The following is a 24,221-nucleotide window of genomic DNA, read 5'->3' as shown; positions in this document are numbered from 1 at the left end:
TGGCCAAAGACGTCTTTAACGTCTTATCAGGAATGTGCCTCCACGCCAAAGACGTGTTTGACGTGTTTTTGTTTTTATTAGTGCAGCGCGTAGTTCAAAGACTTCCCCAGCCTGTGACATGGTATCAGGTCCCTGGCCTCAAAGACAAGCCGACAACACGTGAACAAACAACTACCGCAGCTGTTGTTTTGAAATTGAGCAGGAGGAAAGAACAGAAAACGGAGAAACGCTTCCTTGTGCAGAGAGGAGAAACGCCATTGAAACGCCCCTCGGCGCGCTGCACGAGCTGGTCGCCTTGCTGCAGGGCAGCGGACATGGATCAGTTGTTCGCGGTAGTCAAACAATGTGACCAACATGATCGATCCTGGTCCCTGGACCCCGTTCCTGTGTGCCAGCCCGAAAGAGACGAGACGGAGTCACACGCAGTGGGTCGGTCATGGAGGGGCGAAGCAGAAGGAGTCCAGGCAGTGAGAGGGAATGATAAATCCAACGGGAGAAAGTAATCCAGAGATGTGTTGATCAGCGGAGGAATGAGGAAATGATCGATCAGTTTGACGGGTAATCCAGAGGGTGGTGAGGACGTGTTGAATAGCCGAGGGGAAAACGGGAACGATCAAACAGCAGGGAGGATAGGACAGGGAGACATGGACAAGGACGGGTGGACCAGAACAAAACAAAATAAACACACGAACAGCTAACAATAACGAAAAGTAAGGACGCGGGCAGAAGCGGCAGTCACAGCAGCAGACGCCAGCAGTACTCAGATCCGGAAACAACGTAACAAAGATAAAAGGGGGAATGTGTGTGTGTGTGTGTGTGTGTGTGTGTGTGTCTGTCTGTCTGTCTGTGTGTCTGTTTGTCTGTCTGTCTGTGTGTCTGTCTGCACACTCACTCACACTGAGTAAACTGTATTGTTGAATGTAAAAAAAGCACTTCATGTATATATATATTTTTTTGTCATTTGTGTCATAACGAATAATATTTACATGTCTGATGTCAATACAGTTCAAAATAAAAGAATTGAGAGCGAGTTCTGCCTGAGATTGTGTCCTTTACAAAAATGGCCTTTTCTCCTGTTTCTCTTCTCAGAGAGACCTTTTTGGTGAAAACAGGGTGTATATAAATGGCTATAAGTAGAGTACAGAACATGCTAAAAGCTCACTTTTTTTTTCCTGGTGAACCCAGAGACGTACATCTTCATTTTGAGGTATTGCAAATCACTTTGGTGCTAATAGATAATTTACTGTGGGTCTTGAAAGATGACCAACAATTATGAAAATATTTGGCCTGAGCTAAATATTGGCAGTCCTAAACTGGCCATGAATGAGTTAAGGGACGGGTGGCAACCCTAGGTGGCTCATGGGTTGGCTGTGCTGGCTACCAGACATCAATGGACCCCAATAAAAAGAACATTGTTTTGAGGAATGAAAACAAATGTTTTGTGCGCGAGGAATTAACGTTGATTGGGGACTGAAGTAAGTTCAGAAAATATGTGTTTTATGAGTTACTCCAGCTACGTTATAGGTACACAATGGTTTTAACATGCAGGCTAGCAATGGCGTTAACCGCTTTCGCTAGTCAGCTGTTTTTCATTATTTATCGGCTTAATATAACTTAACAACCGATAACGATAGCTGGAATAACACAATAATAGACACATATTTGCAGAACTGACCAGGTTGTCCAACTGACAGGAAATGTGTTTTATAACGTTAACTCCCGTCCCGGGTATAAGATGAGGCCTAGTAGTACACAACCACCATTAGCTCATCGCTAACGGGTTAGCATCACATACAAACAGACGTTTTATTTTTTGTAGGCTATTAAAGCAACAAACGTTTTTATATGCATATCTCGGGGAAATGCTTTGACTGTGGGGATGTTAGTTCTTCACAAGCTCCTCTCTTAGTAACGATATACCAGGCATAAATAAGATATAGCTCAGTGGGATATACAGAGTCAGAGAATAGACCAGGCAGCCTGGCTCATGCACTAAGCTAACGTTAGGTTGGGCTGCCCTACACACACTACCTGGGGGGTACAACAACAACATAGCCTCACGGTTAGATTTGTTAAACCAACATTTGCGCCAAAATAAATGTAATCATAAAGTTAATCAAAATGCCACGGAAACATTAGGCTAATCAACACAGAGCTGTTCATCCGAGAATTTCCCCCAGTGAGAGGCTGAGAGCCAAGCAGCCCTGGCTCCTCTTCCGGGCTGCTCTCAGAGCACGGGCTGAGAGCAGCCCAAGGTCTGACTTGTCTGGCTGATACAACTCAATCTCCGACAACGGAAATCAGATTTTCGTACAGTCGTCATTTTGATAAATGTGATCTCATAGTGGGAATCTTCCTGGTTACTTTTGGCGAGACAAAAAATATTACAACTTAAATTGCAATATTTACAGAGCTAGACTGTATATAAATACGCAACGCACTCTGCACATTCTAGAAACGGCAGCTCTACATAACAAAGTTCAGAGGGGCGGGGAGCTCTCAAGAGGTTCTAAATCAAGGGAGCTACTGCGCAGACTCTGGTTCACTGATCTGGCCGGATTTGGGCTTCACTCGACCCTGCTGGGCGGAGCCATCGTCTCTCCATATTTAATATAACTCAATGGTGTAAACAAGCACAAACCTCACCCATATCCCCCTAGCGCAGTGATACTCAACCCGATACTCAACCTCTAGTCTACAACCACGTGCAGCTCCTTTATTGGTAGTTGTGGCTCTTTTAAGTCCTACCTAAAATACATAAATACAAATCTTATAAAATAATGGGAGAGGAACTAGACACTCCTTGAATCATGTCCGTCTCCACTACCTTCTTCTGCCATTTCCCGACCAAAGAATGACATTGATTTAATGACGCACGTCCTGATAGGGTTTGCTTACTTTCACATCCCTGGCCTCAACATTGTGGGAGAAAGTTCCCAACGTATTGGAAAAACTTACAAGATAAGGAAGCCTTAAATATTTCTTGCGTGGGGCATGATTCATCCTGGTGTTCTGGACATACAACTGAACCTGAAACAAATCAGAACAGACACATTTAGAGCCTATTGTATTGAGGTACAAAACAGCTTCCATTACTTTAGTCGTCAATTGCTTTAGTAACGTTGAGTGGCAATGACGACTAAAGTCGTCAATTGCGTTTTTTGACGGTGGGACGTGGATCAAAGCCAGATCCATCTCCTGTAAAATTTTGGGGCATGTTGAATGTGTATAACCTATTTTACCGACCCATTAGGTGGCGACAGTGCTCTCCAGATTAGAGAAAGGCCAGGAGAAAAGAGAGAAGAAGTCATGAGGAAACGGAAATCGCATCGATATGCATGAAGCATAACGTTAGCTGTGCCTGTGAACAGCAGTCAATCTGCTGCCACCACAATTGAGCTCCTCCGTCTCCGCTGCGATAGCCCCTCCATATTATTTAGTTGCCGACACCAGCGCTTTCTGAAAAGTTACATTATTCTCAGCTGGGAGCCGGCGACAGGCTGTGAAAAAGCGGGGGGATGCAGCGCACTTTTCAGTGCAGACCAAACGCAGAGCAAGCAGCAGAGCCCCAGAGACACTCCCACGGAGGAGGAGGAGGGGGGTGGGGCACGCAGGGCAGTATACAACCATTGACAGTAAACACAGACCCAGTCCCAGACAGCAGCAGGCTCAATAGACAGAGAGACAGGCATCTGGGAGCCGACGACACGCTGTGAAAAAGCGGGGGGATGCAGCGCACTTTTCAATGCAGACAGAGCAAACGCACAGCAAACGCAGCAGAGCCCCAGAGACACTCCCACAGAGGAGGAGGAGGAGGGGGGTGGGGCACGCAGGGCAGTATACAACCATTGACAGTAAACACAGACCCACACAGCAGGCTCGATTGACAGAGACAGGCAAACAAGCTATCTGATGCCCACCAGCAGTAAATCAAGACCAGCAAGAAGGTGTAGGGTCTGCGCATGCAGGGGCCAGCGCTGCTGGTTGCAGCTAAAAAATAGTATTTTGCCAAACAAAATTCCTTTGTTTTCACTGTTTTATTGAAGGAAATTATTTTTGAGGTGTCACATCAGAAAATATTAGCTTCAGAGTCAACCATGTGCTTGAAATGCTATATTTCACAAAAGGCTCAATATCTCAGCTTCTAGGGGAGCGTACCTATGTTCCCTGGGTCCTATATTCCCCGGGTCCTATGTTCCCCGTTTTTGTGGGACCGGGGAACATAGAACCCTTCCTAACCTCCCCCAGACCCTAACCCAAAACCTAACCTCTCCCACCCCTCACGCCTAAACCTAAGGTCGGCATTGCGGGTGGTCGGCATAGCGGATAGACACCCCAAATGTTACGGAGAGTGTTAAAAATGGGGAACATAGGACCTGGGGAACATAGGACCCGGGGAACATAGGGATGACCCCGCTTCTAGATGGAAACGCCAATTTTTTCTGTTTTTGACCTATCTTCTCTGGCTGATAACTAAAGAACGGAAAATTATATCAATAAACTTTTTTTTGCTGCTGATACAATAGAGTCTCATCATTCTTTGTGCGTGTTCGGTGTTTACATAGTAATATCACACAATATTCTGTGGGCCTCGAGAAATCACTGAAAACGCTCTGAAACTCTGGCACTGGGAGCGTCCGTTCTCCAAAAGTGGCTGGCACTCAATGAGTTAAATAACTAATTAGAATTAGAGAATTGTATTGCACACTCACCTCGTTCTTCAAAGACATATTTTTGCGGAGGAGCGTCCGCACCCTTGCTTTCAGGAGTTTATTTTCTTTAGTGAGGATCTGGCAGGACAGGCAAGAAGGGCCTGCCTCGACTGCCTCCCCTATAGATGATGCATCGCCCTCTTCCGCATCTATGTCATCTAGATTCAGGTCCAGCTCGCTGACCATTGGCACCGCTGGTTTAGTATCCCGGAGTGCACGCAGGGCAGAAATGGCTCCCCTCCTCTTCATCTCATCCACAATCACCTTCATCTCCTCATTTTTATTTTTGTGGGAGGCCAGGTGGCGGTCCAGGTGTGTGGCCTCATGCTCTCCCTTCCCATACAGGCATCCGGGGAGGGGGCAGGTACCCCTCCGGATGCAGATCCGGCCGTTGGCCAATTTAGTCAGGATGTCCCTCTCTTTAATGTTGAGGATAGCGTGTTTGTGCTTCAGGTGCCCTGGCATGTCCTTGACATAAGCGGGACAGTAGGGGAGGGGGCAATATAGTAGCCCCTTTTTACCTCTGGTCATGACTAGGAGAGAAGAGGAGAGTCATTTAGTTGGTATGAAAACATTTGGGTAGTAGTAGTAGTAGTAGTAGTAGTAGTAAAAATCTTATAGTGTATGTCCAGGGGTGAAAGTGGATTGAAATTCTTGCCGGAACTACTACTCCAACCTTCATCGCGTCATTGTTCTCCTCCCGCCCAGCTTCATGCGTTCCTGAACAAGCATATTTTTGACGTCATGTAGTCTATAGCAAATTATTTATTTAATTATTTATTGTGCAAGTTAGTAGCCTACTTAAAGGAACTGCGCACCGGAGGGTTCCGGCCCACTTTTACCAGTGTGTATGTCTCCCTGTCATGAAGCACTTATGTATTACATTATAGGCACACAACTATTTTTTTTTCTTTACATCTCTGTGGAGTTTGGACATGTGTGTACGTATCGCAGAATTGCATACTTGTTTGACAATGTGGATGTACATCCCATCTAATAGTGTACCTGTAATTGCACATGTTTCATGATCTCCATTTAATTGAAGGGGGATCTACATTTGACTGTAAGGGTCGAAATAGTTTAAAACTTTGTAATATATAGTGTATGTATGTCTATCAAATAAAGATTTCAAGGGAGAACACTGGCGCATGAGGTAATCAGGTGTCCTTGGATGTACCACCCTTCGCATTGCAGATTTGATGCCATCTCAAGGGACATTTCTCTCAGTGCAATGTGCAACGGAAACTGGCATATCGCTGCAATTAGATAATTTGACATTATACTGTGTTTCATTAACTGGCCCTCTCTCACACAACTATTTTTTTTCTTTACATCTCTGTGGAGTTTGGACATGTGTGTACGTATCACAGAATTGCGTACTTGTTTGACAATGTGGATGTACATCCCATCTAATAGTGTACCTGTAATTGCACATGTTTCATGATCTCCATTTAATTGAAGGGGGATCTACATTTGACTGTAAGGGTCGAAATAGTTTAAAACTTTGTAATATTTAGTGTATGTATGTCTATCAAATAAAGATTTCAAGGGAGAACACTGGCTCATGAGGTAATCAGGTGTCCTTGGATGTACCACCCTTCGCATTGCAGATTTGATGCCATCTCAAGGGACATTTCTCTCAGTGCAATGTGCAACGGAAACTGGCATATCGCTACAATTAGATAATTTGACATTATACTGTGTTTCATGAACTGGTCTTCTCTCACACAACTATTTTTTTTCTTTACATCTCTGTGGAGTTTGGACATGTGTGTACGTATCGCAGAATTGCGTACTTGTTTGACAATGTGGATGTACATCCCATCTAATAGTGTACCTGTAATTGCACATGTTTCATGATCTCCATTTAATTGAAGGGGGATCTACATTTGACTGTAAGGGTCGAAATTGTTTAAAACTTTGTAATATATAGTGTATGTATGTCTATCAAATAAATATTTCAAGGGAGAACACTGGCGCATGAGGTAATCAGGTGTCCTTGGATGTACCACCCTTCGCATTGCAGATTTGATGCCATCTCAAGGGACATTTCTCTCAGTGCAATGTGCAACGGAAACTGGCATATCGCTACAATTAGATAATTTGACATTATACTGTGTTTCATGAACTGGCCCTCTCTCACACAACTATTTTTTTTCTTTACATCTCTGTGGAGTTTGGACATGTGTGTACGTATCGCAGAATTGCGTATTTGTTTGACAATGTGGATGTACATCCCATCTAATAGTGTACCTGTAATTGCACATGTTTCATGATCTCCATTTAATTGAACGGGGATCTACATTTGACTGTAAGGGTCGAAATAGTTTAAAACTTTGTAATATATAGTGTATGTATGTCTATCAAATAAAGATTTCAAGGGAGAACACTGGCTCATGAGGTAATCAGGTGTCCTTGGATGTACCACCCTTCGCATTGCAGATTTGATGCCATCTCAAGGGACATTTCTCTCAGTGCAATGTGCAACGGAAACTGGCATATCGCTACAATTAGATGATTTGACATTATACTGTGTTTCATGAACTGGCCTTCTCTCACACAACTATTTTTTTTCTTTACATCTCTGTGGAGTTTGGACATGTGTGTACGTATCGCAGAATTGCGTACTTGTTTGACAATGTGGATGTACATCCCATCTAATAGTGTACCTGTAATTGCACATGTTTCATGATCTCCATTTAATTGAAGGGGGATCTACATTTGACTGTAAGGGTCGAAATAGTTTAAAACTTTGTAATATATAGTGTATGTATGTATATCAAATAAAGATTTCAAGGGAGGACACTGGCTCATGAGGTAATCAGGTGTCCTTGGATGTACCACCCTTCGCATTGCAGATTTGATGCCATCCCAAGGGACATTTCTCTCAGTGCAATGTGCAACGGAAACTGGCATATCGCTACAATTAGATAATTTGACATTATACTGTGTTTCATGAACTGGCCCTCTCTATCTAATACAATCCATGAGACAAAACTTAAAGGATGCATTTCCCAAGCGGCACTGAAACTGTTTCAAACTTTGAATGATATTCTATCAGCATGTCAGAGTAGCAATTGCCACAATCACATAATTTAATTTTGTATCAATGCGTAACTATTGAATTGATCGTGTAATGTGTATCAATGTATACTGTTTTTCTATTTTGAACATTTATTTTAACAAAAGCACACAGAACAAATACATTTACATAGGCTTTCTGCTGCATGCGTCATAAACTCACTTTTATAATCATAACATGGAGATATAAAGTATTTTAAACATACCTGCAGAGCTCCAGTGAAAAGCTGCTCTCCCCTTCAAGCGTCTGTATCTGTCTGTCCGAAAGGCAGGGAATCAGAATGTGTCCGCCTCCTCTGTACATAACCTGCGATTGTGCACTTTAGTCTTTCCAGGAGCATCAGGTGAGATTCTGGCATTGTATTTCTCAATAAATAACAACCTACATACACAAAAAATTATATATATAATTTACAATTATATATTATATGATTTAGCCCAAAATTGACAGTAATTCAAAACTTGTGCGTTCAAATGTGTACATAGTTCATAGTACATGACTTTCGAACATGTTTGTATGATTTTAAATATTTTAACGTAAAATTTGAGATTTTACTAAGTCTTACATGTCAACACTTTGCAAAACCGACATCCCGGGACATTGCGAAATGGCAAACAGATCCACTTTGCTCGTTATTTGCGGAACTTTGGTGCACTTTGAGGGATAGTGGGGCAAGTACCACATAGTGTCGCAATATTAAGCTTGTTTTATTATTATTCGTTCACATCGCATTTTTACGCAAGTTGTAACTCATCTGTTTTGCCCATACGCGAATTGTTGTTCGTCTAACACCCGGGGGATGCAGGAGTTGATGGCTTTTGAAACAAGTTTTTCAAAACATTTTGATGCAATGGGTGTTAATGCTATAGGTCTGTAGTATTTTAGGCTGTTGGCAGTTTGATTTATTACAATCAGGTTCCCGTCTCGCAATGGTTTGTTTGCGTGAGGCATGCAATATGCTGTAATTCTCTCCATGCGTAATAGAGTGTACTCACTCGTGCGAGGACAGAGGGAGCTTATTTTTTTGCGTGTAAGGCCAGTTTTTGCGATCGTCTTTGGTGGCAATGACCCTTTGGGTTATGAAGGTAAATAGCCTGTGTCCATTGTCCAACACGTTTTCCCAATACATTTCCCTCTTTGCGATGTGATAAAAGTTTATCAGTGAGTTATTGTTGATTGCCTCACTGAATTATCTGCTAATACCCAATTTAAGCAGCATAATTTGATGTCTTGGCATGGCAAGGCTGTGCAGAATGACATATCCAAAAGGACTTCCACTTTCCACTCCGAAAATACCTCTCTGAGCTGGGAGCGCAGCCGTAATTGCCTTGCAGAGCGCCCAGCGCAGAGAGCTATTTGCGCGTAACCAAAATCTACCTCTTTCTTCTCAACAGCGGTTTCAATTATCCTAATAAAAAAACATCAGCCCATCAGTAAGTTGAAAACACTTTTTTTCTATAGTCTGACTAGACTGTCAAAACGGTCTGCTAAAACTGCACAGAGATGTAAAGACAATTAATTAGTTGAATGTCTACCCTTTATTTCATAGCAGGTGCTTATTGAAAAGTACGTCGAAATTGGAGCGCATAGAGCATCAAGCCTAACAAAAATCATTTTGGTTCACATCCCATTTGTAACTGACATGCATGCCACCACACATAGTGCTATTACACAGTGATAATATCACACTTAGGTTCAGCCCATTATTGTTTATTTCTGACTGCTGAGAACTATTTGCTCCGCCTCATTTAATCTGAGCGTAAATTGATGGGGCCATGTCTCATGCTATTTTAGAATTAATCTAAAATTCAGCTTTTAACAAGTTTTTATACCAAATAAATAATTATTCTCTTCTCTCCAGTGAACATTCCCTGCCCCTTTCCCGGATGTGGGAAAGCCATTGGGGGTCTGGCTGCTCACCTGGGTGGTGTGCACCAGGTGCGCAATAAGCAAGAGAGAAAGATAATAACCTTGATGGCCAGAGGGAGAATCAACATAAGGCCTGCCCCATGCCCGGATGCCCAGAACATAAGCCCAAACACCTCCTCCGGCACCTGGAAACACATTTTCACCCGGGGGAGAAGAGGTCCAAAGAGGAGGTTGTCAAAAAGACAAAAGACACAGTAGCGCGCAATCTTTTGGCCTCCCTCCGGGACTCCAAACCTAAAATAAAGATGGTGAGCACCTTCGACCTCCAGCTCACCCCACCAGAAGACCCCGTGGAGGGGGCTTCTGGTGGGGTTCCTCCTGAGGCAGTTAAATGCCAGAACTGCCTCAGGAGGTTGGATACAATCTTCCACCTAAAAAAAAAAATCCAGGGGCTGGAGGTCGAGGGTGCCCGGCTTCGGAGGGAGGCCAAGAGATCAAGAAAAAAGTTTTGCGTGAGTTTGCACAATACGATTCTAACTACAATTGGGTATTTAATGAGTGTCAAAAGAATAAAAGTAATTGTTTTACTATTTTGTTGTACTTGTGTTTGCACAGATGCTCAGCCAGCCAGGGACCTCAGCCAGGACCTCATTGTTGCAGCACAGTCGTCATAGAATGGAGGGTGCAGAGGTGAGTGAGAGCAGAGGGAGAAAATTTGTGTCTGTGTGTGTGTGTGTGTGTGTGTGTGTGTCTGTGTGTCTGTCTGTCTGTCTGTTTATTTTATTCACTGTATGATTCTGTCTACATGTACATGTACCCCTACCCTCATGAATCTAAAAATGGTCAGTCAGAGTACATTCTATGAGATACAGAAGGCATACCTTTTTCGTGCCATAGAGGACTTGTACTCTGTGCAGAGAGCGCAGATCATGGCGAAAGTCATTCTCGATCAGAATCCAGGCCCAACTGAAAGGGAGGAAGAGGAACCACTAGCCCCACGGTTGGCTCATCTGTCTGGGGATGGGAGGTATGTACAGTAGGAGGGCTTTATGCAAAAATTAATTTAAAATGATAGGTTGTGCTTCAAATTTCAATTGTTGTTTCTATATACATAATCAGAACCCTTTCTGCTATTATCCAAAAGACATGACACACCTGGGTTTTTCTCAAAGTACTGCCACTACACTTTTATGTTGGACGACACCAAGGAGATTATCCAGACCAACTTGGTGCAGGTAAATTAAGTTCTACTGAGTGGCATAATAGTACCAAGTTCAGCTTGCCAATTTCATATCTTCACATCATCTTTCTTTTGCTTTCTTAATAGGTTACTGAGGTCTCCAGCTCTGTGGCCATGGAAAGAGAGGGCTCTAAGCATGGACTGGAGGAGCTCCTGAATGAGGGGATCAAGGTGGAGGTGATGACCACAGACCGCTCTCCATCCATAAGAAAGATGATGAGGGAGGAGTACCCAGAAATCAACCATCAGTTTGACGTATGGCATACCGTAAAAGGTATTTTGAAGTTCTGTTTATAGAAGCGTGAATACAAAATAGATATAGTATTCATCAGTTGTTGTTTGGAATAATAATATAATTATCATTGGTGATGATGGTTATAACAACAATAATGTGTTTTACCTTTGTAAGGTCTCCACAAGAAGCTGATGCAAAAGGCCAAGAGGAGAGGACGGGATACATTACTTTGTTGGTCAAAGTGAGTTTTGCTGTTCCTGAGGCACAGAGATAGCACTTTTTAAAACCCTCTTTCCTATGATACATGTACATTTATATCTTGTTTTCCTCTATTAGGTGTGTCTCAAACCACATGTGGTACTCGTCTGCAACATGCAGAGGAAACACCCAGGTAAATGAGATGGAATCACTGACAGATTTCTTTTTTAACTATAATTTGATTCAGCACAATAGTGCAAAACCTCAACTTTAATGTTATGCTATATTGTTACTTTTAACTGTCCTATTGTATTTTATTTGTTGACTCAGTTTGTATTTGATTGTTTTCCTGCTGTCTTTCATTTTGTCATTGTTTGTGAAGCACTTTGTAACCTTTTGAATAGTCCTATACAAATAAAGTTATTTTGTTATACAGGAAATGAAACGCCAGTGGAGCTCAATACTCCACAGCTGGATGTGCACAGCTGGACCGATGATGGAGTACAGCATCAGTGCCTGCATGCCCCACTAGGTGAGGAGGCCAGGAAGGCGAAGAAGTGGTTTGAGAGGGGTCTCCTGCCTATGAGGACTTGTGTGCTTTGGTTGAAGACAAGCATCTTATGAAGGACTTCGAACACATGGGCCTCTTCAAACATACAGGTGAGCATTGTATTTTGTATGAGTCACTTTTTTTTTAGAGAAACTTTGTGGGGGAATGATCATTTCTGAGAAGAAAAAATATATATATAATATTTATTTGTTTGTTTATTATTATTATTACACACACAGGTCCGTTGGAAGTTTTCCATGGAGCAATGTTGAAGTACATGGCCAAGAGGCAACACTTCTCCTACATGGGCATGAGGGAAAGAGGGCTACTTGCTGTTTTGGAGCACAATGAAAATATTGTGAAGAGGAAGCCTGCCAGCAACAGCAAAGGTAGAAAACAGAACACTTCACATTTTACAGGATGAAAATATGATGCGAGCACATGTTTATCCTATAGTCTTCTCCTGTTTCCATAAATATTACTTTTGTCATTTCAGGTGAGGTGCAAAGGAGACTGGTTTGCGACCGGAAGACCAATCAGTGGGTTCTGAAGACGGTTTACGAGCCTCACACGCACAACCTCAGAGCGCGCCTTCTAGAACGTGTGATGGCACATAGGCTGGACCCTTCCATCGCATGCCAAGTGCCGGTGTCATCACTCCCTCAGCCTGCTCTTCCTCCAAACATCGCAAAAGTCCCAAAACCATCCATAGAGGAAGCCTACACAAAGTACCGGACCAGATTCATCACGCCGGGAAGCAGACGGGGACATTGTCAGCAAGCAGCAGATGGTAAGAATGGGATGGGATGTTTATTTTCCAATTTGCTAAGCCCGAAGCAAAGTCCCAGCAAGCACGGACGGACCCGGACGAATCGAGAGAGCCCAATCGGGGCCAGCTCAAGTCATATCATGACGAGTCAGATCTGGCCCAGATTATCACTCTATCACTATCCAACTAATTTCACTCACCACTGAAATATCCATGAGGATAACTAAATGGTTGCAATCAATCACGTATTTCTCAGCCTGGGCTATTTATTTATCCAAAATCTGAGTGATCAGCACTGTGGACAATCTGCGCTGATTAACAAACTGTTTATTCGTGGAGGTGGGACTACGAGGAGATGAATTGCGGGGAATCCTGCAATTGTCTGCAATGTGTTTCGAGGTTCTTCTTACACAGATTGTAGACGGTTACACTGTGATGTCCGATCCAAGACTTGTTTTAAATATAAAACAAGTTTCTGCTATAATCCTACATAGGCTATATTCGTGTCTCGTATAGCCTAACAGGAGCACTGGGTAAACAAACGTTATAGGGTGACACTTGTACATTTTGAGGGAATTCCTCAATGATTCTTCGAGATTAAGGTTTGAATTAAATTAGCTTTCGTTTTTGGGATTATTTGCCAATAGTGGAGGTCCATTAGGGGTCATCCCTATGTTCATGTCATGCACTAGGGGATGCATGGCAAAAACAGGGAGTCCACACAAGAACGTAACGTTTTGTAATTATATTTATTGTATTAAAGTAAATAAAGCATAGAAAAATAACGACGTGTGGGATGTGAGGATATCAGTTATCAGTAATGTGTGCAGTGTATGGATGTATGGAGAATGGTGGGTGCGTGTTGTATTACCTGGTGCAAAACATAACCTAACAAAAAGGAAGGTTAGGCCCTTGAGCCGGGTGGCAGTCCTGCTTGCAGGAAGGACAGAGAGACCTGAGCTGCAGCCAGGGGAGCTCCCTATATAGTCCCCTAAGCCACACCCACCTCAGGTGAGCACAATTAGGCTGACGGCCTGCTGCACTCTGCCATCACAGAGGCTTCCCTCTAGCTTACAGTGAGGCAGAGTGGGCAGGGCCGTCACACCCCCCTCCATAAAAATGATGTTCCACATCATCTAAAAGAAAAACAAACAACAAATTAGCAACCAATAAACAAATATTATCCCAACTTGACCAACCTAAACAAATCAAATAGCCACTTGTCATCTTTGAATTACTACCTTATAACCATGCCCCTGGACGGTTTACAACAGTTTACAGCTCACCAAAACAAAATAAACTTTACTGTCTGTGTTTACCCACACTTGTCTGTGCACCTGTACACTACCTACCCATACTACCTGCTTCCCCACCATCCTGCCCCCAGCCTCGGCAACCTTGGTACCAGGAGCAATTTAAGAGAGCCGGAGACAGGATAGTCTAGAATGGGAAAAACAAGCAAAAACAGGAAATGTAAGTGAACAGGATAACACCTTAATGTATACGTGACAGTGCATCTGCCATCACGTTCTGCGAGCCTTTAATGTGGCGAATCTCCATATTATAGGGCTGCAAGAATAACGCCCATCGCATTAACCTCTGGTTTGGATTTTGGAGAGACTTCAAAAATGTCAGTGGATTGTGGTCTGTGTAAGCGACCAGTGGAGTTAAACCAGAACCCAAATACACATCAAAGTGTTGCAGAGCTAATATTAGCCCTAGCGCCTCCTTCTCAATAACTGAGTAGTTGAGCTGATAAGTGTTGAACTTTTTTGAAAAGAAAGCAACCACTCTGTCAACACCCTGCTCATCTGCTTGCAAAAGAGCAGCTCCGCATCCTACATTTGAAGCATCGACCTGTAGCGAAAATAACTTATCCAAATGGGGAGCAGCCAGAACCGGAGCTGAACACAACAGCGCCTTGAGATTTTGAAATGCCAACTGACAATTAGTTGACCAGGTAAATTTGGTATCCTTTTTGAACAGCCTGGTTAATGGCTCAGCCACGGACGAAAAGTTTCTGCAGAAACTCCTATAATATCCTACTAGGCCCATAAACCGGAGCAACTCTTTCTTTGTGGTTGGAGGAGGATACTCAATCATTGCCTTGACCTTATCCTGAACCATGCGTACACTGCCCTGCCCGACCACCTTGCCCAAATAAGTTACTGTGGCCCTTGCAAACTCACATTTAGCCAAGTTGATTGTCAACCGTGCCCAGACCAACCTCTCCAAGAGAGCCTTAATACGCTGCATGTGCTCAGACCAGGTATCGCTGTAGATTACCACGTCATCAAGGTATACGGCACATCCCTCCAAACCAGCCACCACCAAATTCATGAGGCGCTGAAAAGTTGCGGGCGCATTTCGCAGACCAAAAGGCATAACAGTGTACTTGTATAAACCAGATGGTGTAATGAAAGCGCAAACTTCCTGTGCTCGCTTCGACAGAGGGACTTGCCAATATCCTTTTAAAAGGTCAAATGTACTAACATACTTAGCTGATCTCACTTCATCTATACAGTCTTCCATTCGTGGAAGGGGAAAAGCATCTGGCTTAGTTACATTATTGACCTTCCGATAGTCTGTACACACTCTGTAGGTCTTGTCAGGCTTACCGACCAGTAGGCAAGGTGATGCCCAGCTTGAGCTGCACGGTTCAGCAATATGGTTGTCGAGCATGTACTCCACCTCTTTGTTCAAATGTTTCCGTTTTTCAGGAGACACCTTATAAAAACGCTGCCTTATAGGTACTGCCGTTTCATCCACCTCCACATCATGTTCAATTAAATGTGACACCAGCTGGCGTTTTGACCCTCAATTAGGCCGAGGGCATTTTTCTGATTTTTACAGATTCTGAAATGGCAGACTGTAAGCTTTCAAATGATGTGTCACACATTGTAATCTGAAAAAAATTGAAGGAGATATGCTTATTTGATTGTTCACACTCTGAAAAGCAGGAACTGAGAAAAAAGCCCTCAAAGTTTGAGAAGTTTTTCACACCTGGGACAGCCAGCCAAGGGGGAGTGAACATTGGCTCCTCATTTACATTGACCACTCCAAACAGCTGATAACTGTCACTCTGACACACTGGGACACAGGCCACAAGTAAGACAATAATAGAATGTAATAGCCTACTGTTTAGGTGATGGGTTTCATAAACTTTCTGTAATAAAACATCTGAAAGCAAAAATCTTATCAAATGGGGTACGCGTGGTCTAATTTTGAGGTATCCATGCTTTTATCACTTCTCATCTGGATTATTGTAATTATTATTACATGTGTGCCTATTATGTTCTTTTTGGGCTCCTTGTGCAGAGAAAATTCCCTGAGGGGCAATAAAGGTTTCATTTATATAATAATAATAATAGGATATAATATGAATAAAGATTTGATAAGAGACAGGAGCTGCTGAACAAAAATAAAAACACACACACACACACACACCGTGGCTAGCAGGCCTCGCTAGCACGCTAAAGTTTTGTTCTCAACAAGAGATGTGTGTGTTTCCCCTCATTGATTGTTACAGTTGATCTGAAAATAGGCGAATAATCTATTGATTGATTGATTGATAACTTTATTGAAACAATAATAGCAGGTAAGTACAGGACAAACTCAACAGTAACATATTGCTCAAAAGGAATAAAACACAATAAAGCCCGAGGGCTTGTTTCCATTGTGGTCCTTGTGTGTGGGACAAGAGTAGTGAATCTGTATGCAGGTGTGCGCAGGACAAAAACATATACAAACAGATGATATCATTTACCACTCAAATCAAAATTCTAAAACTTTAAGTTAATTAGATACCTAGTAAAAATGCGTCAATCAATAAATAATAAGATAGAGACCAGCTCATATACTAAAAAGAGGAACCTACCTAGGGATTTAAAAACCCCGCCTATTCAGGTGACATTAGAAAAGGAAAATAAAAGGTTTAAGAAAGGAAAAAATAAAAAGGAAAGTAAAAGGTTTAAGACCACATTTGTGAGCCCACCAGCCATTTTTTCAGGGCAAGCTTAAAAGAGAACCTGGAGTTAAGTGTCTTAATACTCTCAGGGAGTTTGTTCCATAAAATAGCTGCTGAGTAGGAGAAGGTGCATTTACCCTTTAGGGTTTTAAATATGGGGGGAACAATGTTGGAGGTGCTTCCTCTTGTGGAGTAGCCATGTACCTCACTGACTTTACAAAAGTAGTCAGTGAGGTAACGAGGAGCCTCCCGTTTGATAATCCTAAAAACCATGCACAATTTAATTTGTGAAACCCTCTCCTCCACTCTGAGCCACCTGAGGCTATGGAAGTGGGAGGGGAGGAGATGGACTCTGGGATGAAGCTTCAGAATAACCCGAATTAATTTATTCTGGGAGGTCTGAAGCCTGTTTTTGAGTTTGGTGGTGATTCCCGTGAACCAAGAGGAGCAAGCATAGTCAAAGTGACATTGAATCAGAGCATTTGCCAAGGTTTCAAGGGCGCTCTTGTCAATGAAAGAAGAAATTCTGGCTAGGAATTTGGTTCTTTGACTAACTTTGGAAATCACTTTTGCGGCCATGCTTTCTCCTGAAAGTTTGTTATCTAAAATGCAGCCAAGGTATGTGATCTCCTCCTTGGTGTTAACAACTACGTCACCAACCATGATTTTAAACTCGGGGGACTTTTTTAAATTAAAATTTGACCCAAATAAAATGGCCTCCGTTTTCCCCAGATGAAGTGATAATTTGTTATCTGAGAGCCACTCACTAACACTGTGAAGCTCGCTGCTCAATTTCCTTTCGATCTCCCCCTTGTCCTTGTGCGAGAACAAGAGGGCGGAGTCGTCCGCGAAAAGGAACAGGTTGCAATCACAGGCCGATTGCATATCGTTAATATAAATTAAAAAGAATAAAGGCCCTAAAATACTTCCTTGGGGGACCCCACACGTCAGGGGGAGGGGACATGACATCGTTCCATTTACGTCCACCACCTGCTCCCTACCCTCCAGGTAGGACCTAACCCAGTTGAGGGAAGTGCTGTTGAAGCCCAGAGCCCCGAGCTTACATAGAAGAACATCATGGTTAACGGTGTCAAATGCCTTTTGTAGGTCCAGCATGACCATACCACAGTATTTGCCAGCGTCAACTTCCTTTCTGATGTGGTCGGTTAGAAAGAGCAAACAGGTGTCAGTTGAATGGGATTTTCTAAATCCTGACTGAAATTTAAACAGGAGCTCCCGAGATGCAAGATAACTGTCTATTTGTTCAAAAATGACTCTTTCCATTAGCTTGGAGATGGAGGAGAGGATTGAGACTGGGCGATAGTTACCTGGTTCCAGTTTACTTCCTTTTTTATGAAGGGGGATTACCCTGGCTTGTTTGAAATCATGGGGGACATGACCTTCTTTAATAGACAGATTGATTATATGAGTAATATATGGTGAAATCAAATCAGCTGCATCTCGGATGAACCTGCTCGGGATGTTGTCAATACCTGTAGCTTTAGACGGCTTGAGGGCCCTGAGCTTCAACAGCACCACCTCCTCTGACACCTCCTGAAACTGGAAGTCGCCCGGCCGAACTCCTAAGTTAGAGTAAAAACTGTCAATGTGGTCTTTACCATAACGTCCAGAGTGGGAGGGTAATTTACTAACCAAAGTGCTCGCAATGGTCGTAAAGAAACGATTGAAGATGCCAGCGACAAGGGATTTATCAGATGTTAAGGTGCCTTCCGAGTTTAAGTTCACGTTAAGAGATCTAGTTTTAAGTTTATTATTATAGCCCAATTGATTTAAGGATTTCCAGAGCTTTTGGGGATCATCCTTATTCTCTGCAATTACCTCATTATAGTACTCTGATTTTGCCTTTTTGATTAGCCTATTTACTTCATTTCGGTGTTTTTTAAATAGGCCGAAGGAGGCTTCATCTTTTGTAATCTTAAATTTCTGCAGGCTGTTATTTCTAACCTTAATGGCTTCTATGATATCTGCATTTATCCAGGGTTCAGTTCTAGTTTTAAACCTGACCGATTTGACCGGGGCCAGCCGGTTAATGACCCCTAAAAATGTAATCTTAAACAGGCACCATGCATCCTCTGCCGCTGACATATTGAGCACCTGTGACAAGTCCGATTTTCCAAGCTCGTGTTCTAAGGACTCCTTATTGTAGTTCCTCGTGGATCTAATTTTGACCTATGGTTTATGTCCCGCCAAAGAACTTATTGATAAGAAGCGCTGGAGAGAGTCAATCGCACACAAGAAACCCGCCATTTTGGAGACACCCATGACGATGACACCACGCAAAAGGGGACGATTTTCGGGCCAAAATGGCGGCAGCGCTGAGCTAACACTCACTTCTTTCTTTGTGTACTCTTTGTGTACTAGCTAGCAGCTAGCTATGTTAGCTTGCATTTAACGTTAGCGGGTTGCTTTTGGAGACACAAACCCTGGACGTTTCATTTTGAGTAATGCATGAGGTTCTCTATGGTTTACGCAAGCTCTGGGAGTATGAAGTGCTTTAAATGCGGGGATTTTGGTCACAACAAGCTTGTGGACCGCTGCCTGCTGAACTACTAGCAGGCAGCTAGCCACCACACAACAGCTAACGTTAACACCAAACAAATCCGCAACTCCTCCCCACGCCAGCTCAGACTTTCCCCTAATCTCAGAAACCTTGCGGGACATGTATTGCAAATTGCAATAGTGGTTGTTTTGTTATAAGGGCTTGTCCCGTTACGAGAGAGAGAGTCACTGTCTGGCGGCCATGTTTCGCCTGCTTGGGTTGTTGTAAACAGAGCTTTGCACCCCGCCCCATGTAACACGCTGAATTCTATTGATGTGACTCATTGGCGGAAACTCGGAACAATAGAGACATTATAGCCAGTGAAACGCTGCATGCAAATGAGCTTGAGTCGCCTCAGCTAGGCGACTCAAGCCTGAAATCTTGTGTAACCTCCTCTTGCCCCCTATAGGCTCTGACCAGCAGAGTCACATACACAGCAGTATCTAGAATGTGCTGGATGTTATACTGGGCTAAGTATATAATTTCAATAACAGGATCCTGAGTTTCTAGCGGTTGGTGTTGAGCTGGCTAGCTCTCCTATTTATCAGTAAGAGTCAGTTCAGGCTTGAATAAATGAATAATAGTGCGGTGCCTCCACTGTGGAATTACTAGACTCATGCACTATGAGCTAAATGTGTATTCCCCAGAAATAACAGTAAGTATAAATATGTAAGTGTAAACCTTCTAATAATAAATCGTTCAGGACAACAAGATAAAAAGGAATAACAAATATTAAATTTATTTAGATTGTGTTGTATTGGTTTTTCTTTTGTTCGTTTTAGATTTCTTCAAAGTATTTTCTTTTATCACAATATTTTTTTTACGTTTCAGCAAACAATGTTTTTTTTACCCTTTAGATAAACAAACTTCACAATTACCAGAATCTCAAAATAAACAAAACATTCAAGTTTAACCAGTAATAAAATAAAAGCTACAAAATGTACTTTGTGTTAATTTATCTTAAAGTGCCAAGAATACCCAAAGAAAATATTGTATGGTAGATCACTCACAGTTTCACTCTCAATAGAGTAATAGCGCCCTCTATAGGAAACTACAGTAAACACAAAAACAAAACCTGAGTTATGTGTGCATGTGTATCAGTGTCTATGTGATGTGTTTATGTGCTAGAATGTGTTAGAGCGAATGTGTGTGTGTGTGTGTGTGTGTGTACAACAACCACAGGCTTCAGTTAACTTTGACAGTAGTCAGCACAGTAACCCCAAACTAAATAGCTTCTCAAAAAGACAAGTAAAGGTTCCCCCTCCTAACCCACTGTTCAACTAAACCAAGCTTGGATTTTCTAAATGGTGGGGCCCATATACGTTGGTGCACATAGGAATCCTGGTTAGAAACCACGCTACTTTTTCAGTTCCAGTGTTTGAGAAAACGATAATATCCAGTTACTCACGCGACCATAGTTACTCACGCGACCATGACACAGTTTGGAAAGATCCAGGGAAATCCACGAGCAGACAGATGAGGCAGCAGAAAGAACGAGAGCAAAGCAACCGGTCCGTGTTGCGAAGCGTATCCAAGCAGCTGAGTCCGTCCTCAAAGGAAATGTTCATTAGCAGCAAGCTAACGATCCAGCCACGTTAATCCTCTTCTCCTTCGTCTGTGAAAGCGATTGCCCGGCGTTGTTTAAGCTGTCTGTCCCTCACGCGGGTTCAAGCAGAAACGTCCGTCTTGATAGTAAGTTACGAGACTTGCAAGTTTATCACTGTTAGTAAGAAAACAACAAAACGGCTTGCCTTGCTTCACTTCACTTCAAACTGTAGAAAAGAGTTTCGGATTGCGACACGCACACGAGTCTCGACTGCATAGTAATATTTGTGCCAATACTTTTGACGTATTTCAGTCAACAAATATCTAAACGTTAAACTTTGATTTATACTGCACGCAGCTCAGTTCTCCAAGGTCTTCACATGTGTCTCTCTCCGAACAGACTGGTATGCTTTTTCCGGATTCCTCCTAGCCCCACCCCAGAGTCATTTCTCATTGGCTTAGAGCACAGCAGCGCGATCCCCGATTGGCTTAGCAACATGTCACTCAACAACAATAAGAACTTGGCGCAAACAGGAAAACAAAGCATCATGGTACATGTAGTTTCTCATTTAAATTCACCCATACTGAAATAAAAACACTCAATCACATTTCCCATTTGAAAACACACTGTTATCACGTTTCTCATATAACTATATTTCTGAGGTCTCTACACTTGATTTTTTAAATCGCTAAATATACCTATTTACTGATTCTAAAACGACTCAATTTTATGTGGAATGGATAGTTCAAATAATATATTTTGTACTATTGGAAAAAAAGCGAAACCACATTTTTTCAAGAAAATACTTTGACGCTCTGCTGCACAGAACTGCCACGGCCGAATTACGGTACCTTCCGCCCGCTGGTGTCACAAATGGGTACGAGTGGGCACATCGTGCAACAAAGCAGGATAGCCGTTAATAAGAGCCACCAACTCAGAGCGTTTATCATCATCCAAATAGGCCAGATTAGAATCAAGTCTACTCAAGGATTCTGTGTTGTTCAACCGACCCTGCAAAATGACCGCCGGGGTCTCACCCTCTTCTGGAGTAGCTAACCCAGATGAAGACCCATCTACCCTGGTTGTACAAAGACAGGAATTAACACTTTCCCCATTCCCTGCTTTACCCTCAGACTCCTTTGAGTAATAAGGTTTTAGCAGATTAACATGACACATTTTAGTCTTCTTTCTACTGTCTGGAGTAGCTATGACGTAGTTCTGCTCTGTCACCTGTCTCACAACCGTGTAAGGCCCACTGAATTTGGCCTGGAAAGGAGAAGTTATTATAGGCTTAAGGAGCAAAACTTGATCTCCAGCTTTAAACTGCCTAGGCTCTGCACGTCTGTCATGAAGAGATTTAATTTTGTTCTGTGACTGTCCTAAATTCTCCTTTGCACTTTCCACTGCCAAAATCAACCGGCGTCTAAATCCATTGACATAGTCAAGGAGACTTTTAGGGGGTTCAGCTACTCTCCAGCTGTCCTCCAACATAGCCATAGGACCACGAACCTTGTGACCAAACACCAGGTCATTTGGGCTGAAACCTGTACTTTCCTGGACTACCTCTCTAGATGCTAACATCAGCCACGGTAATCCCTCCTCCCAATCTTTCCCCAATTCTGTGCAGTAAGAACGCAACATGGACTTTAGGGTTTGATGGAACCGCTCCAAGGCCCCCTGTGACTGAGCATGATAGGCTGAAGCTATATTATGCTTAACCTGAAGCTGTTTGAGAACTTCAGCAAACATACGGGAGGTGAAATTTGAACCACGGTCGCTCTGGATGACCTTTGCGATCCCAAAAACAGACATGAACTGTGTCAAAGCTTTCACAACAGACTTAGTGGTTATGGTTCGAAGTGGATAAGCTGCGGGGTATCGGGTTACATGACACATAACCGTGAGCAAATATGTATGGCCCTGCGTGGAACGAGGCAACGGCCCAACACAGTCGATAATGAGATGTTCAAATGGTTTCTCCACTGCAGGGATTGGACACAGTGGAGCTGGCTTAATTGACTGGTTGGGCTTACTCGTCAATTGACAAGTATGACACTTTTTGATGTAGGCTGAAATGTCACGCTTCAAACGGGGCCAAAAACAATACCGCAACACCCGGTTGTAAGTTTTCCTTACTCCCTGATGCCCAGCAACATTATTATGACATGTTTGCAACACCAATGACCGAAATTTATTAGGAACCACAAACTGAAAAATTGGATTTTCACCTAGAGCTTCTGCAGTTGGAACCCACTTGCGAAAGAGCAAGTCCTGTTGCACAAAATACCCATGTGCACTATTGTTCATTTTGTCAACCGACATGGCTTTGTCAAACAGCTCTTGCAAGCTAGGATCATTTTTCTGTTCTACAGCCAAATCCCTATGTGACATAGATTTAAACTGCTCAGGCAAAGTCAAATCAACCAGACCAGACCTCTCGCCCTGATCAACACTCTGATTCTCATGTGAGGCGGCCATGGCACGTGTAACAGCGCAAGCTGGATACACCACTGCCCCATCAGATACACTGTCCTGCTGAACATCTCCAGGCCACTTCCTGGTAATTACATTTGGTACTTGGTCAGACCAAATTCGTTCCCCACAAAGGTCGTTACCCAGGATGATGTCCACCCCTGCAACCGGCAACCCCGGTCTCACCCCCATGTGAACCTCTCCATTTACCAACTCTGAAGTGAGGGACATTTTATGGATTGGCACAGGAAACACAAACATGCCCATTCCCTGGATCAAAATGCTCTCCCCTGTATCAGTCTCAGTTGTAAACGGCAACACTGACTCTCGTACAAAGGAATCTAGTGATCCACAGTCTCGTAGCACCTTCACTGGTACTCGTTTGTCACTTCCCATCACAGACACAAAACCATTAGAAATGAATGGCAAGTATGCATCAGCAGTTTTTGGCTTCAAGAGCGCACTCTGCTGTCCTAAAGGCAAAGCTACTGGACTGAGTGAATTGGCCAGTGCCACTGGTTTAACCTGTGAGCTGGTGGACCTGTCCTTAGATTTGAGGACCGGACACTCATTTTTCCAGTGTCCTGCAGATTTACAATAATGACATACACCCACTGATTTGTCATGTGTACCTGGTGTCACCCTGCTGTCGGCCATATTTTTGTAAACCTCTGGAGCACCTTTTACACGAGGAAATGTATTGAACACATTCTCAGTAGCATGAGCACTGTAACTATTCTTGTGAATTAACACGTACTCATCTGCCAAAACTGCTGCCTCAGTTGCCGTTTTTACTTTGTGCTCAGTGATGTATGTAGCAACATTAGACGGTAGAGTGTTCTTAAACTGCTCCAAGACCATGAGGTTAAACAATTGTTCAAAATTCTCAACCTCAGATGATGAACACCAGCGCGAAAACTGTGTACTCAATTCTCTGACAAACTCCACATGTGACTGTTTGTCACGTTTCCTCCAGCCCCGAGCCCTCTGCCTGTAAGCCTCTGGCACCATCTCGTATATT

Source organism: Poromitra crassiceps (genome assembly GCF_964638095.1).
Source record: "Poromitra crassiceps genome assembly, chromosome: 11".
NCBI lineage: Eukaryota > Metazoa > Chordata > Actinopteri > Beryciformes > Melamphaidae > Poromitra > Poromitra crassiceps.
This window is presented reverse-complemented; position numbering follows the sequence as displayed.